At 40.9% G+C, this 17458-nt stretch overlaps 1 pseudogene across 1 annotated transcript; it reads left to right on the top strand.

Annotated features, from left to right (window-relative positions):
* The first annotated feature begins 420 nt into the window (after positions 1 to 420).
* LOC309665541 (cAMP-regulated phosphoprotein 19 pseudogene) lies at positions 421 to 15549 on the top strand (annotated as a pseudogene). Its single transcript has one exon. The product of its transcript is annotated as a cAMP-regulated phosphoprotein 19 pseudogene (transcript).
* Positions 15550 to 17458: the final 1909 nt, after the last annotated feature.

Raw genomic sequence — 17458 nt, 5'->3', positions numbered from 1 at the left:
CATATGGAATTCCTCTCCTCAGGTTCCCTCTGAGCCCTCATGCTGGTTCCTATGTCCAATTTTCCCACCCTCGTGAAGGATGTCAGTGAGGGAACTTTTACCATTTTCCCGGGTTGCTTCTCACTCTCTGATCCCCACAGTCTGAGGACGAATTATCACTGCTCATGCTCCACTTCCTTCCTGCCATGCAGAAGCAGACCAGGCAAAACTCTTCAGCTGCCCCACCTGCAGTTGGGAGGCTGTATTAGTCATGGTCTCCAGAGAAAAAGAACCAATAGATAGATTGATTGATAAAATATATAATAATATATGTTATTACATGATATATAAAGCATGTATCATATAATAATGTATAATAGAAAGAAGTTCATTATAAGGCATTGGCTTACACAATTATGGAGGCTGACAAGTCCCAAGATCTGTAGTCAGCAAGCAGAGACTCAGGAGAGTCAACGATGCAAGTTCCAGCCTGAGTCTGAGTTCAAAGGCAGGAAAAGACCTATATCCTAGCTCAAAGACAGTAAAGCCAAAAGAAAGAAATCTTTCTTACTCAGTCTTTTATTCTACTTAGGCCTTCAGTGGATTAGATGAGGGCCAAGAACATTAGGGAGGGAGACTGCTTTACTCAGTCTACTGATTCAAATATTAATCTCTTAAAAATACCCTCATAGACACACCCAGAATAATGTTTGACCAAATATCTGGGCACCCCATGGTGCCAGTTTCAAGTTGACACATGAAATTAACCATCCCAGAGGTTAAGTCACTTCAGTTCCGGGGGAGTGTTGTGTAGAGAGCCTTATTTCCATCTCCAGCACAAACCACCTTCTCTAATCCAGTTTTCCTTGTGACCCCAAACTAGAATAATATGGCTGATCCTCCACTTTTATCTTCATGCAGGAACTGTATCTCTAAAGTTAATCAAACCCCATAGTGGAGAAGTGGGGTAAGAGAGAGCAGTATATCCACAGAAGTCCCTGAGGCAGCCTCCCCAGAGGAACAGAAGGAAATGGAAGATAAAGTGACTAGTCCAGAGAAAGCTGAAGAAGCAAAATCAAAAGCAAGGTATCTTCTTCTGGGACAAAAGCCTGGGGGTTCAGATTTCTTAAGGAAATGATTGTAGGAAGGGCAAAAATATTTTGATTCTGGGGATTACAACATGGCTAAAGCAAAAATGAAGAACAAGCAACTTCCTACTGCAGCCCCAGATAAGACAAAGGTCACTGTGACCACATTCCCACTCCATAGGTCCATCCTCAACGGAAACTATCTCTTGCTGCTAGCAAGCTGGCTGGCTGGTTGAAAGAGCTAAACTGCATGAATCTTCTAATGCCCATTATTTCTCCTTAATACGTTCCTTCTCCACTTTTAATTTCCCTTCATTCACTAAGTCATTTGAGAGTGACAGCTTTGCAGGTAGCAGTAGTGTATGCTGCCATTGTAAAGTAGTATACATGTGTACAGTTTTGGATTAGTTTAACAGTGTACTGATGAAAAGAACACGTTAGAGAAACATGAAGTAATCTACTTGAAAATAACTGTATATAATACCTAACTTCTAGTGTAGGACAGTCCCAACAAGTAACAAGTAAGTTTTACAATTTTAACGTTTTGGCTTTCTTTAATTCATCTTAATCATAGCTTTGTATTTTACTCTTATTTAATATAACCTTTGTAGTACTGATTTCTTCTGTATTTTCAGATTTTGTAAAACAAAATTTTAAGACCACAAGTCAGAAGAAAGGTCACAAATTTCAAACACAGATAGATGGGGCTCCAAAAGATTTGTATCTCTGTGCTTGAACTTGAATGGCCATAAATCTGTTTCAACTTTAACAATAGAATTTTACTTCGGCAATATTTGCCCATTCTGGTGTAACTTAGGTGACTCTAATGCTTAACAGCTGCCAAGAAGCTAGCATTCTTATTCAGTTCTACAGCGTTTCAATACCTTTTGTTGTTGAAGATGTGACTGAAGTGTGCATGTGCATCAACTGATGAATTCACTTTTGTGCCATTTTTGTAAACACGATAGTTTCGTACAACTTCTCACAAATGTCTGTATTAATTTCACATATTAAAGAGTAGATGATGTGCCAACCAGAAGCACAAGAGTTCCTACACAAAATTCTATATGTCATTAGAGCTTTTGTATAGTAAGAGTAGTTTACAGTCTTGTGGTTATAGAATACCAAACTGAAATCTTTGCTCAGTCTGCCATAGACTTAAGTTTTTTCATTCATTACTAATATCCTGACATTCATGTCACCTTGTACAAATATGATATGTTGTTTAGGCATATCTTTTGTCCTACACAGAACATTTCATTTTGATTTTTATGAAAATTACAATTCATGTAACTTATATAAACTTTTTAAATGTAGAAACTTTTTACTTCCACAGTCAATTTGAGGGACACTAGAATAAAATACTTTGCCTCCTGTGGCCCCTCCCTCCTTTTTTTCCTGATTCTTTGACTCAAACCATGTTGGGCTATGCTGTTCAGTCTATTCAGAAGCACAGGAGTCTATATCCTTACTCTTGAAATTTGTGCTGCTGAATGCTGCATTTTACAACACACTAATGATATTTTCCTTATAATTTCTCAGTTCTTAATTAACCACTCTTAATCTTATACTATTATTAATATTTGAGAAATTTTTAAGTAAAAGGAATTTTATAATTAAACAAATACTTGAGAAGGCTGGCCCAGGAACCTATATCAAGATGAGCTGAATTTCAAGTAATTATGCTGAGCTAAGTGAATTAGGCTTTTGACAATTAGAGTAATATACATGATAGGTGGAACATATTCATATTAAATATTTAGATATTTTGCTTCTATGGATGTCACTTTAATAAAATATAAATTTAATTTTTCTTGTGGTTTATCTGGTTAACAAGAACTTTAATTAACAGACCACTGGGACAAATTTACTGCTCTTTTTAGGAGCTTTCCCATATGTTGTTGTGATACTGTAGCATGACAATGAGGATCGGTAGAGCCTAAGAAGACAGTATTTATTTTTTTTCTTCATCTTTGACTTGCAAAGGGCCTCCCCTCTTTTGGATCCAGGCATGTTTTCTGGATCTTGGCTTCATTTGTATATGTGCTTTCCTATGACCCCAAATCATCATAGATGGTGCCTTGAGCATAGCATCTGCACTTAAAGCTGTCTAGCACTCTGAGGAAAACTTGCTGGTTGTCTTCCTGCTTCAACCACCCCAAAAGGCAGAAAACAACAAAATCAGTAATGTGCTAATTTGTTATTATAAGGATCAGTTATATACAAATAGATTTGTAATGGGAGCAGGTAGGTTATTCCACGGTAGGTATAATAATTATAGGATCAATTTAAGAGTTTTCAGATATTCCAAAGTAGAATTTCTGTGGTATCTAGTCTTTCTTATGAATATTTGCAAGCTATCACCATTAAATTCACACATCAGAGATGATTAATCTGAAAGAGACCATGTTATTCTTGACCATGGTAGGACTCCTGCTGTGGTGTGCAACAAGTGATGTAATCTCTGCCTGAGTTTTAGTTTATAAAACACAATGCTAATATTTAACCTACCTCAAAGTTGAGGATCTGTAAATACTAAGTAAGGGCCCCAAATACTGTTTATTGTCTTTTTTATTAAAAAAAACCATAGGGGAGGAAAGTTTCCTTAATTATCAAATCTTCTACACTGTTGGTGGGAATGCAAATTGGCACAGCCACTATGGAGAACAGTCTGGAGGTTCCTTAAAAAACTAAAAATAGAGCTACCATACGATACAGCAATCCCACTCCTGGGTGTATACCCGGAGAAAACCATAATTCAAAAAGATACATGTAACCCAATGTTCATTGCAGCACTGTTTACAATAGCCAGGCCATGGAAGCAACCTAAATGCCCACGGACAAAGGAATGGATAAAGAAGATGTGGCACATATATATTATGGAATACTATTCAGCCATAAAAAAGAACGAAATAATGCCATTTGCAGCAACATGGATGGACCTAGAGATTGTCTTACTGAGTGAAGTAAGTCAGACAGGGAAGGACAAATATCATACGATATCCCTTGTATGTGGAATCTAAAAAAATGGTACAAATGAACTTATTTACAAAACGGAAATAGAGTTACAGATGTAGAAAACAATCTTATGTTTACCGGGGGAAAAGGGAGGGAGGAATAAATTGGGAGATTGGGACTGACAAATACACACTACTATACATAAAATAGATAACTAGTAAGGACCTCTGTACAGCACAGGGAACTCTACTCAATACTCTGTAATGACCTATATGGGAAAAGAATCTAAAAAAGAGTAGATATATGTATAACTGATTCACTTTGCTGTACAGCAAAAAGTAACATAACATTGTAAATCAACTATATTCCAATAAGAATTTTTTTGAAATTATCAAATTCCCAGAATCAGTCTTATATGATAGCTCTTGGTACTTATTTTTTCTAATTTTTTCTGGCCCTTCCTTCCTACTTTCTGACTGGAGGGCTCAAGAGAGGCCTCCCTGTTCACTCTAATTTTTTGTTCGTTTCCATCCCACTTTGAAATCTGTCCATCCCTCTGTGGCCCAGTTCGAATCCAGCTACATTTTCTGCAGTTAGTCTGAGGATAAACAGACACCAAAACAATGAAATATCCATCTAGTGGTATTCCATCAGCCACCATCTTGCTTTCTAAACTTGAGAGAGTATAACAATAGACACTGGCTTCCCATTTGATAATTTTCTGTACTAAAATGAGTCCAGTACCACAAAATATCTCTTTAGTTTCATGCCCTGAATATATATTCCTATTTTTCCTCAAAACTTAAAAAAAAAACTTAGAAGGACTGATGTTATACAATGAAAATATATACATCATCTCTGTATTAAATATTCTAATCAAATGTTTTTAATCTGAATCTATTAGTTAAGCCTCTAAACTTAACTGCCAGCTTGCAGGAAATAACCAGGACTAGATAACAAGTTAAATGTTCTATGAGGAAACAGTCAGTTAAATTAAGAATCTATAAGACAATCAGGCTGAACTCTTCAAAGAAAAATTAATAAGACATAACAACCAAACACAATGTTTGAATTTAGCCCCAGAACCTGGTTCCAAAAAAAAGGTATAAGTTCTTTTATAGTCGTAAATTTGGAACAACAGCAGAAATTTGAATATGAACTATAGATTAAATGATATTATAAAATTATTGTTAACTTCCTAAGGTAAGATCATTGTAAAGAGTCATTATTCTTAGGAAAAGTATGCAAAAATATTTAGGGATGAAGTGTTACAATGTTTAAAAATTACATTCAAATTGTACACTCAAAAAATATATAAAACAAATATGGCAAAATGTTACTTAGCGGTTGTAGAATCTGCATGCAAGGCCTCTGGGTGTTCACTGTACCATTCTTTAAATTTCTCTATGTTTGAAATTCTTCATAATAAAAAGTTGAAAAAATACTTAGAAGGAGCCCAGTTTTTGTCTGAATATTCTGGCCACCTACATACTAAATTGAAACAAAACAGAGTTGAGGAGGGTAGTGAGTAGTAATGATATAACTATGTAGAGCTTCTGTCTCTAGTCTTCCTGAAGCTTCACACAGGGAGCTCACTGCCTTTCCTGTTGGGTCTACAGACATTGCTTCTATCTCCTTCCCAAACCTAACATGATCCTGCCCTACATACAAGGAGGTGTTTGCACACCTGTCTCCTCAGAGAATCTCCAGTTCCCTTTTGGATGGAGACTATCTCATTCATCTTCAATTCTCATACCTTAGTCCACAGTCAGAGGTGCTCAGTAATAGCTGTCAGATGAGTCAAGGTGTGCTTCTCCCTTCTTCCAATATCAAGAAACACCAATTTGGAACAAGAAGAGTGGCTTATTTTGACTTGACAGTATAAATTTGGCCCCTTTCCAAACTTTTAAAAATGAAATTTATGAAGATTCTCCTCACCTCACAACTAATCTCTTTTGGACTGAATGTTTGTGTCTCCCCAAATTCATATGTTGCAAACCTAACTTCCAGTGTGATGGTATTTGGAGGTGGGGGCTTTGGGAGGTGATTAGGTCATGAGGGCGGCACCCTCATGAATGGGATTAGTGCCCTTATAAAAGGGGCCCCAGAGAGCTCCCTCTCCCCTTCTGCCACATGAGGTCACAGCCTTCTATGAACCAGGAAGCAGACCCTCACCAGACAGCCAGCACATTGATCTTAGACTTCCCAGCCTCCAGAACTGTGAGAAGTAAATGTTTGTTCTTTAAGCCACCTAGTCTATGGTATTTTTGTTATAACAGCCTAAATTGACTAAAGACACAACCCAGCACGGACCCTCAGCCCTACAAGGAGGACCCCACCCGGAACGACTCCAACTGCTGTCTGAGCAGCCGGCTGAGGGTCTCTGCCGCCTTCTGGCACAGCCCCTGCAATCACTTCTGCTGCCAAGTCCAGTTCCACGGGCTCAGGGACAAGGATGAGTGGGAGCAGGACTGGCCCAAACCCGTCACCCAGAACATCAGTGCCGAGGCCTGGGGCAGAGCAGACTGTGGCTTCACCTCAGTGTCCTATCAGCAAGGGGTCCTGTCTGCCACCACCTTCTATGAGATCCTGCTGGGGAAGGCCACCCTGTATGCTGTGCTGGTCAGCATCCTGGTGCTGATGGCCATGGTTAAGAAAAAGGATTCCAGAGACCATCTCCAAAAGTGCATCCTGAGTCATTCTTTATCCTCGCCTTGGATTCTCCTAAACGCGTTTCCCATCTGTGTTCCTCAAGAGTTTCTCTCTCTCCACCTCTTATCTCCTTCCTACACAGATATCTGTCCTTCTCTCAGCTTCCCTGCAGACTGAGCTCCTCACCACTGAATCTGCAATAGACTAAATCAATAAAAGTGGATGGGCTTCATTGTGTCCCAGGAAATAAATAAAATAAAGACATGACCCAATATTCCACTCAGATCGTTATCACCCCAAACCTGATTTTTGGAACCATCTGGGGGAACTGAGAAAAAAGAACAGGGAGCCTGCTGGGAAATACCATGATCTGTGTATTACTTTCCGCTAGCCTTTTTAATTGGATCATCCTGTCCACAAACCAAACCCAGGGCAGTGTCTTCCAAAGTGCAGTCCCTATTGAAAGTTACAGATTTCTTAGCTCCTTATTCAGTGGTTCTGAGTCAGTCAGAAGTGAGGCCTAGAAATTTATTTCTCTTAACTTTTCCCAAGTGATTCTGACGTGGGGTCAGGTTTAACAACTACTGTTCCAAATAGCAAACATTGGCTCTAGGTGACCACTCATGCACTAACACACACACACACACACACACACTCACACACTCACATGCAGACATAGTTTCCTTCTGATGTAATTATGCCTATGTTCCGCCCTCTGGCTTCATATTCCCTTCCTACCTCAATTTTGATACCCAGCCCTGACCCAGCTGGTTTGGGTCATCCTCCTGCCTGCCCTGGCTTGTTGGAACTTGGGAACATCTGTGCATTTGGTAGCTTTTCTCACTCCTCTATTCTTCCCCCAGGGCCTTAGGAGCTCTTCATTCTGCCTTCTTGGCTCTCTAAAGCAACACAGGTCCCAAACACTCCTCCTCTACCCCAAGGAGAGGAAGGCATTCAGGCAGAGCCAGTTAATGTCCTTATCAAAACTCCGGTGCAAAGCACAGGACTATAAGCAAGCCTGAAGCAAGCAGGGGGCAGAAAACTACATCCTGCTCCCTCCTGCCTCTTCCTAGGAGGCCCAAGGGGCCCCGCCCACCACTCTTTAGTAATTTAAACATAAGCCCAGTTTGATTTTTTTTCATTACACAAGTAATACATGAATGTAATCTTGTTGTAAAATAATTTAAAACAACACTGATAAGCTAAAACTGCAACACCCCATTTTCAGTGCCCTCCCCAGAAGTAACTGATAACAAATCAGTTTGGTGTATATTGTTCCATTTACATATACTAAGTTAAATAAGTGGTTCTCAAGGCAGGGAAAGGATTTTTCCCCCCAGGGGACATTTGACAATATCTGGAGACATTTTTGGCTGTCACAATTGGGAATTGATACTAGCATCCAGTGAATAAAGGTCAGTAGATGCTGATAAACATCTAGTAGTGTACAGGACAGCCCCCATAACAAAGAATTATCTGACCCAAATAGTGTCATGATTGAGAAACTTGAAGTTAAACTATGTGAAACTGCCAATGTCCAACCAATTTTGACCTTCAAAAAGGCAATTTAGTATGGTACAACCATATATATACATATATAATATATAGATAGATAGACATATATTATACACACACACGGAAATATATAGTTCTATTTTACAGAAATGCATTAGACCATATGCCTTATTCTACAAGTTTCTTTTTTCCTTTAACATGCCTAGAAGATTCTCCAAGTTAGCAACCAGAGCTCCATCCGATTCCTTTCTGGCGGCTGTAGATATTCATTGCTGAGAGGCTCCTTGTGGTCCTTTAACCAAACCTTTCGGAGGGATATTGGAGATTTCCAGTTCTTCACTATTATAACCATGCTGCAATGAGCATCCTGACCCATCCCCTTCTCCCCACGTTAATTAGGTCTCAGGTGGGGCTGAGGATGGGGGACACTGAGGACCAGAGAGGAAGGGGTTGGGCTCCGAGGGAGGGCAGAGAGTCATGTTCTCTCCAACTCTGCTTCCTCCCTTGGCCCTCCTCAAGGACTAGTTGCCACCAGCTCACATAACTGCTTATTTCCCTGCATAGCAGTGGCCATTTCATGCCAGGAGCATTTATGGCAGAGCAGTGTGAATTCTGAAACCTGTTTGTTAGACTTTCTACCCTGCTATTCTCGTGGGGTGAGTAAAAGCTCGGGGAGTGATTTACACCACTTGCCTGCCTTTCAGGCCTCTCCCGGAGCTGCTGGGAGTTTCTGTCACACCTCCTTGAAACCTCTCAAATGTCAACACATCACTCAGCAAAACCACCCCCCACCCCACGTTTTCTAAGCCTGAAGTATCCTTATATCCAAAGAACTGGAGCCAGAAGAAACCTTTGCTTTCCCACAAATAGTTTAAGGGCGTTAATTATCATTAAAACTACATGCAGACTGTTCAGAGACAAAAAGACACCCCTCCCTAAGTGTTCCGAGAGAACAGCATATTGTCATCTGAAAGAGTAATTTATTTCCACATAATTGGCTCTATAAAGGGCATCTTCGGTGTCTAATTCCCTAAATAACTCGGGGCCTACTGTTGCCAGCACTGACCCCACGGGGGAAGGAGAACTGTAATTAATTGACTCATTTATGATTAATGCATTCCAGCTTTCCTTTGCTGCCACTCTTCTAGGAGAAAATTGGCCAGTCTTGTGACTCTATTTCCAAGCACCTAATTCATTTAAAATAAGAAATCTGGATGACAAACAAGAAGTTGGGTGTTAATGGAAGACCCTTGGAGGCCACACCTTTCCTGCATGTCCTGTTCATCTCAGAAGACTGTCTGAGAGAGGGACTTCGCTCAGCTCTCAGCAATAAGATCCTTAATACACAGTTGTAGATACCAGTTTGGTGCGGGGGGGGGGATGCTTTGGTTTCCTGGTTTATTTAGCAGCTATAATACCTAAAGGAGGCAGGAGAGGAAGAAGGGAGGGAGTAGGGAGGTCACAAAAGGCAGAAAAGAAGATCCATAAAAACATTTTAAGTGGCTCCACCTCTCCACATAGTATGAAGTTACCTATCTTGGATCACACCCAATCAATGTGATTTAATGAGCAACAACTATGATGCTATGATGTAACATACACTGCAAACATTTTTTTTCCAGGTTATCTGTGAACATCCTATTGTGTACTTTTAAGTGCTCTTATTTGAGCTCAAATTCATGAAAAAGAGTAACTGAACAACTTGGGAACCTACACATAGTTCTTCATTCATCCAACACCATTTTTTAAGCAAGGCTAGATGCCAGGCACTCCCTCATTATCCTTCTGTTCACCCCTGTTTCTCTACCAAAACCAAAATGTCCTCTGTGCCCCATTCTTTCAGTCTTGCTAGACAATTGAATCCATATTTAGATAACTGTGCTGCTCATACCTCCAGTGGATGAATTATATTCACCAGTTCCAAGTTGTATTATTCCAAAGGGGTATATATTGGTGTCCTTAACAGAGTACCCTGATAAATCCTCTACTATTACCATATTATTCTATTTCCAAACTCATCTTTCAATTGACCTCTCAACTCCGACTTTCTCAGGCCTATGATGGCTGGGATAGATTTTTAGTTTACACATTCTGGACAATTCCAGCATGATCTCAGGATCTCCAGGAGTGGTGGATGGGCTCTTCAATGTAAAGATTATAGCTAGAACCGCCTAGAAAAATGACCTCCAAACAAAAGCCTCCAAATGATCAGTAGTTCACGCATCAGTTGATACCTACAGTAACCCAGTGAGGAAAATGTCAGTGGGGTGGGGGTGGGGAAGGGGGCATCAGTCACAACCTGCTTCAAGAAGTTTACTTAGATGTATTATTATTTACATTTTATAGATGAGAAAATTGGGGTTCAGGGGTAAGTATCCACCTTCATGCAACTCCATCAATGACACAAATGCTCACAGAGCATCAAATTTATAATTCTTTTTTTGTCAGTACTGATTCAGTTTAAAAAAATAAGACATGTGCAGCTTGAGGAATTTAGGAGGTAAGGCATGAGCTGCACTTCAGTGCATGAAGTTCCAAATTGATGATAATCCTCTAGGAACCCACACAATTGGGTTCCAAAGGTTCCCAGGTGCTCACTTTGGCAAGTACCCCAACATTCATGGTTTCAAAGACCTAGACTCCTAGCAGATGCCCAAACGCTCGACTAGCCATTGTTATCTCTCTACAGCAAAAGCTCACAAACTTGGGCTGCATATGAAGACCAGCTGGGGAGCTTTAAACAAATACAAATGTTCAGTTCCCAAGAGATTCTGATTTAGTCAGTCTGGAGTAGGGCCCTGACATCAGTGTTATTTAAAAGCCCCTCAGGTAATTCTCATGGTCAGTCAGGGCTGAGAACCACTGGCCTACAGACATTCTTGGCCCATGGCTGCCATTACTGAGGTCAGGAATGCTCCTACTCTCTCTTCTTTGCCTCTTCTGGGGCCTATCCTCTCAAGTGCCCTCTGATAATTCCTTCTACAAAGGCCTCCCAAAATTGCCTTCTCAATATTCTTTCCCATTAAAAAATATGAGCTTTTTCACAGGGAGTAGGGCACAGTGAGAGGCTATGGACAAAGGGAAATACTGCATTATTATTTATTATTGAAAATGTATTTAGCATCCACAATGTGCTGAAATAAAGGATTCTGAGATTGGCTTATCTGTTTTTCGGCTGCTATGAGCACAGTTAGTCACAGGGTTTTATATTCCTCTATTTAACTGCCTGTGAAGTTAATAGGCAAATGCAATGCTGGAGTTGAGCTGGTTCAACTCTGAACTCAATATACAGCTTCTAAAGAAAGGAGCAGTTGTTGCCTCTAAGACTGCAAAAAATCCAATTAAGTATCACTTTCCCCTGCTGTTAGACAGACTTAGACCCTGGGAGTAATGTGAATAACACCACATGAGCATCCAGGACAATCACCATGCCCCTTTTATTGAAATCACACCCCAGCCAGCAATTAAACAAAAAAATGCAAGAATTTTAATGCAACCCTCTGGCTTTTAGTTGTCAAACAAAATACTATGAGAGGCAGGGGGTGATGAGGGCCAGATAATAAATTTAGAAAGAAAAATGTACCATTATTCTGTTTTCTTTTTCAAAGACAAAGCATTCAAGGTCAGCAAAATAGATTACACAGATATTTTCCCAAAAGATGTGTCTTTTGGGATCTGCTGCCCTAGCCTATGTGCCCCTCCACGTGTTCTCCACTGTAATTAAGATATATGTGCTTTTCTGGGCTTTGGGAGTTGCTGACAGACAGCTCAGCTGCGAACAAAGTGTAAATTGCCAAAGGCAGATGCTCAATGTTAGAAGGTGCCCCAGGCAATGCCAGGCAGTGCAGCTACACCTGGGACCTAGGCAGACTATAAAGCAAGGTGTTAAACAGTTTCAAGACACATAAAAACTGGCATTTGACTTTAGATTGCTGTCTTTCCTCTAAAAGATGGAGATGAAAGGGTATTCCCAAGACTGAGCAGTTTCAACTGGTTCATGCCACTTGCCCCTCCAGTCCTAACAGTCAAACTCCCAAACCTCATCTGGGAACTCTTTCCTCCTCAGACTGACTCTGGATGGGCCTGGTTCTGTTTCTGCTCCAAAGCATGAGCCTAACTCCTCACGTTGTGAGTAAAAGAAGACAAGGTGGCTGTGATGAGCTGAATTACGCTGCCCCCAAATGTATATGTTGAAGCCCTTATCCCAGTACGTCAGAATGTGACTGTATTTAGAGGCAGGGCCTTTAAAGAAGTGATTACATTAAAGTGAGGCCATTAGAGTGGGCCCGAATCCTATCTGACTGGTGTTCTTATAAGAAAAGGAGATTTGGACACATAAAAGACACCAGGGATCCATGAACACAGAGGAAAAGCCATTTGAGGACACAACGAGAAGACCACCACCTGAAGCCAAGGAGAGAGGCGTCAGGAGAAACCAAACCTTGTCATTTGTCAATACCTTAAACTTGGACTTCCAGCCTCCACAATTGTGAGAAAATTAATTTCTGCTGTTTAATCCATCCAGTTTGTGGTGTTTTATTACGGCAGCCCTAGAAAACTAATACAGTAGCCCTCAATTGACGCAATGGAACCTTGTATTGACATGCAAATAAGAGAATAGTCTTTTTTGTTGTCAAGGAAGACTGAGTGAGTGAGTCCTCTCTATCTGGCCACTCTGTACTATGCAGACAGCATTGAGCTCTGGCACCTAAACCAAGGAGCAACTTCAAGAGTATTGAATATCAGCTGTGAGGAGAGCTGATATTCCCACAGTGACCTCTAGAGCCACACCTGCTCATAAATATAGTAAGGAATCCCAGCCAGCCTTGGAAAGTGTTCCTGGGTGTCTGCTAGACCTTGAAGGATTCAGATTCAATTATGAAAGTGACAGCTATTTCACAGACCAGGGCAATGCTTCTTTTGGGCTACTGGGGGGCTGGGGAAGTATCCCATAATCCTCTTCTCATCAATGGTTAAAAGTGATGTATAGCTAATTGTTTCTGAGAACTTGAAGGTGAAGTGCCCTCAGAAGAGTCTGTTGACATTCCTGGAAGTCAAGAACAGCTGGGGGAGTGGGCGGCTGCAGCCCAGTGCTGTGAGGACTGGCCCTCAGCACACACATGACCAGGGGTCCTGAAGAAGGAATCTCTTGGAGACCTGTTGCACACAAGTCCATCCAGACCCTGCCTCCAGAAGGGGTCCCTCACTTCAGACCCTAAAGTCACTTCTGAAACACTACACATTTCTTACAAAACTTTATTATCTTGTAGGACAAAGCCACAAGTGATGAGGTGCCATGTGACTCAAACTTGTCTCTATTTATCGACCAGAAAATATCCACCAGTCAGATATAAGTTCTCATGGCCTCTGCTCCGGTGCTGGAGTGGGGACGGGGGTAAGTGGTGGGTGGGGATGGGGGCTTGTCCTATACCAGCCTGAATGAGGCCCACACAGCTCACCAGAGTCATTATCATATTTAATATCCCAAAGTATTGCTTCATCAAATTTGCACAAAAGCTCCCTGACTTCCCAGAATGAATTTCTTTGGTGCTACAAGTCACAAGAATTCACCAGGTTCACAGCTGGGCCAACTTCCTGCCACTGACAGTCCTGGGGGGTCTCTTATGTGAGCTACCTAGTCCACTTGTAAAGTGACTTCTTTAAAGAATTTCCACTGCTTAGAATTTTCTACATTAAATTATATTAAAACATAAGCTGGCCTCATTTTGTTCTATAATTTCTCTCCTCACTTTTCCTTGGATTTCCACTACAGCGTTAAATAGTATTATTCTTAGTTTTGATCAATCTTCAATTTTCTACAACTATACTTCGATAAAATTAATTTTCTTTAATTAAAAACATTTTTTTAATTAAAAAAATCTTCAATTTGTCATTATTTCTAAACTTTATTTTTCAGTTTCTGGATTCCACATTATTGGCAAAATGAGATAAGAGTAAATTTTCCTCCTTAGACAAGAGGAAAATGAACCTTTGAATATACTGAAGAGGCCCTATTTGAAGGATCCTTGAAGATTATCTTAAAGGTCATTTTGTGCTATGCATACACACACACACACACACACACACACACACACACACACACACACGTATATGTGCTCCATTTGCCAACTTTGAAAGTGGCTTCTCCATATACAAGGTTTCCTTAGAGTTCTACAAGGAACCCCCTTATAGTATTTTTCTGTGTGGAAAAGTGCTTTCTTCTTTAGCCTTCTTGTAAATCAGTTCTTCTCAGAACACTTAACTTGGGTAGACCTAAATTCTTTGAAACACTTTTCTACTGGTTCATAATTTCTTTTTGATTCAAGTTCCCTTTGCCTGCTGATTCTCCACTGCTTTACAGTTCCATCATTACTGTCATAGAGTATGGCAGCAGCAAAGAAAGAAATATCTCTGCCAACTATCACACTAATGTATCTCATCACCTACTTGATTGGATTTACTCTTATCTCATTTCCCAAGCATCCTGACAAATCCTTCTCTGAGTTGAATGGCTTTTCCTAGCAGATATGTCGACGACACTCGGCCTCTAAGAATCTCTGTCCCTTGTTCTCCCAGTAAGCTATCTTTATTCTCAGACAAAGGTGCATCATCCAATACATACCTTGTCAGTGCAACTAGACATGTATTTATAATTTTTTTCCTGGACTTTATCATGTTAGTAGGAGCAACTATCCTATCTATCTGAAATATGCAAAATCTTTGCTCTGCTTTTCCTAAGTATTTCCTCATTGCGATAACTGGGGTAAATGGTAAGATTTACCTCACTTGAGCATTACAGAAAAGCCAATAGGAGAAATACTATTATGATCATTCTGTGTTAAGTAACTGAGGACTCAAAAAAGGGAATTCACTTTCCCAGGGTAGTGAAGCCATAATCCTAACCCAGGCAGTGGTACCTGCCAGCATTCTTTACTTCTGGTTTGAATACTATGACTGGGGAGGGCGGGATGCTTAAGTGATCACATCAACCAACTATTGATATAAGCTTAGGGATTGTCCAAACACCCAACACAACATCCATCAAGGTGACTCAAGGGAAACGTGACTGGGTGGTAACTGGACAAAGAAACTGAAACTCAGTAATTGCATTGTGCTTTGTGAAGAAAGAATATGCTGACAGAAAGAGGGGTGTTACATTTGCTTGTTATCTGTAGAAAGAATTCTAATATAAAACATCATCAGTATGTAGCCAGTGCTATCCAGAGGAGAGACTGCCCAGGCCTAGATCCATGAAGGTTTATGAACACCAGTAAGGCAAAGCAGATGTCATAGTGGAAGTGGGTGCAGGCGGATGCTTCCAGACTGGCCTGGGCACTCTTCACACCAGACCTGATCACAACAGGTGATCAACAGACCAGCAACACCCCAGAGACAGGGAGGGCTGCTCCTGGAGGAGTGAAATCCTCCTCAGGAAACCACGGCCAGGAGTTGGGTGAGTAACCCAGGTGCTGGGGAAAGCAGTTGGCATATATTTTCTCATTTAATCATTTCAACAACCCTACAAAGTATTGTTATCCCCAAATTGGGGTGTACTTACTAAGTTCACATAGAAAGGAAATGGCTTTAACTGTACTTGAGGTAAGTGTACTGACTTTTTTGGGGTGGTTTTGTGTGTGTGTGTTGTGTGTGTGTATGTGTGTGTACACAGGCAAAGAAACAGGGACTCCTGTGTGCCCAAATCTGTTTGTTTGAGAGAATTCTGCAGTATTCAAGAAACACAGCCCAGGACTCCAGGCTCACTTCCACAGGGAATCAACATGAGACTTAATCTCCAGAAGAAGCCAGAGAAGTTCACGTTCCACAAACAAGATACTTAACAGAAAGGTCAACTTACTGGCATAGCCCTTGAGCTGATCGAGAGCTTTCTTTAGATAACTTGGGAAGTTTTAAAAAGGCTGAGGTCTTCCCAGCACCCCCTGAGATTCTAATTTAATTGGTCCAGGGTATGGTCAGAGCAGGGGGGATGTTTTAAAGCTCCCCAGTGGTTCTAACGCGCAGCCATGCGTGAGAAACACAAGGAGTCTTTCAGATTCCTTCATCAAGGACAAGACTGGCCTCCAGAAGCTGAAAGGGAATGTCTCGGTCACAGGACTCCAGCAGCTGAAATGGGAGAGAATGGGATGGGGCAGGGAGCTAATCTGGTCAAGAATAAACGGTTCATAGCCCAGAGCTCTTATTTTCCTTCCTTCCAAAAATCTTAACAAGTGTGGCAAGAAATGTTGATTAAGCAGAGATATTGTTTGCCTATCAAACTGACAATGGTATATGATACTACCCATTGGCACTGGTGAGAATACAGCAGTGAGGGCCCTCTCATTTATTTCAGGTTGAAGTCAAACTCTACAGCCTTTACGGAAGGAGACTTGCCAATATGTGTCAAGAGCTTTAACAATGCCTGTAGCCTTTATACATGCATAAAAGAGAGGTATGGAAGGACATGCACCAAATTAGTGATTTTCTCTGGGTTTTAGGATTTCAGGTGAATTACATTTCCTTCTGTTTTTATATGTTTTCTGTCTTTTACATAATGAGCATAATGAGATTTGGGGGAGAAATATGAAAGGTAAAAATAATGTTTTATTAAGTTTTACATCTTTGATATGACCTTTATACTCAGGTATTTCCCACCACTTCTTCCCCACAACTCCAGTTTTGTTTCTTTGGGGTCATAAGTCATATGCTGACAGACATAACTTCAAATGGATCTCTGTAGAACTGAGCATGGAGCCCTGGGATCTGTTTCTCAAATACTTCAGGATTCTCTCACACAGATTTGGGTGCACAGGATTCTCCATTTCTCTGCCTACAGATACACATAAAAAATATTTTTAGGGCTTCCCTGGTGGCTCAGTGGTTGAGAATCCACCTGCCAATGCAGGGGTCACGGGTTTGAGCTCTGGTCCGGGAAGATCCCACATGCCACGGAGCAACTAAGCCCATGGGCCACAACTACTGAGCCTGAGCTCTAGAGCCCGCAAACCACAACTACTGAGCCCACGTGCCACAAATACTGAAGCCCGCGTGCCTAGAGCCCACGCTCCGCAACAAGAGAAGCCACCGCAATGAGAAGCCCATGCACAGCAACAAAGAGTAGCCCCCGCTCGCCGCAACTAGAGAAAACGTGCACACAGTAACAAAGACCCAGTGCAGCCAAAAATGAATAAATAAATAAATAAATTTATTTAAAAAAAAAATTTTTTTTTTTTAAAAGCACATTTGAAATGTCTTTTTCAGTAGGATTGCTT

This window comes from Balaenoptera physalus (assembly GCF_965194825.1).
Source record: "Balaenoptera physalus genome assembly, chromosome: 8".
Taxonomy (NCBI): Eukaryota; Metazoa; Chordata; class Mammalia; order Artiodactyla; family Balaenopteridae; genus Balaenoptera; species Balaenoptera physalus.
Note: the sequence above shows the minus strand (reverse complement) of the source record. Positions and strands in the feature narration are given on the sequence as shown.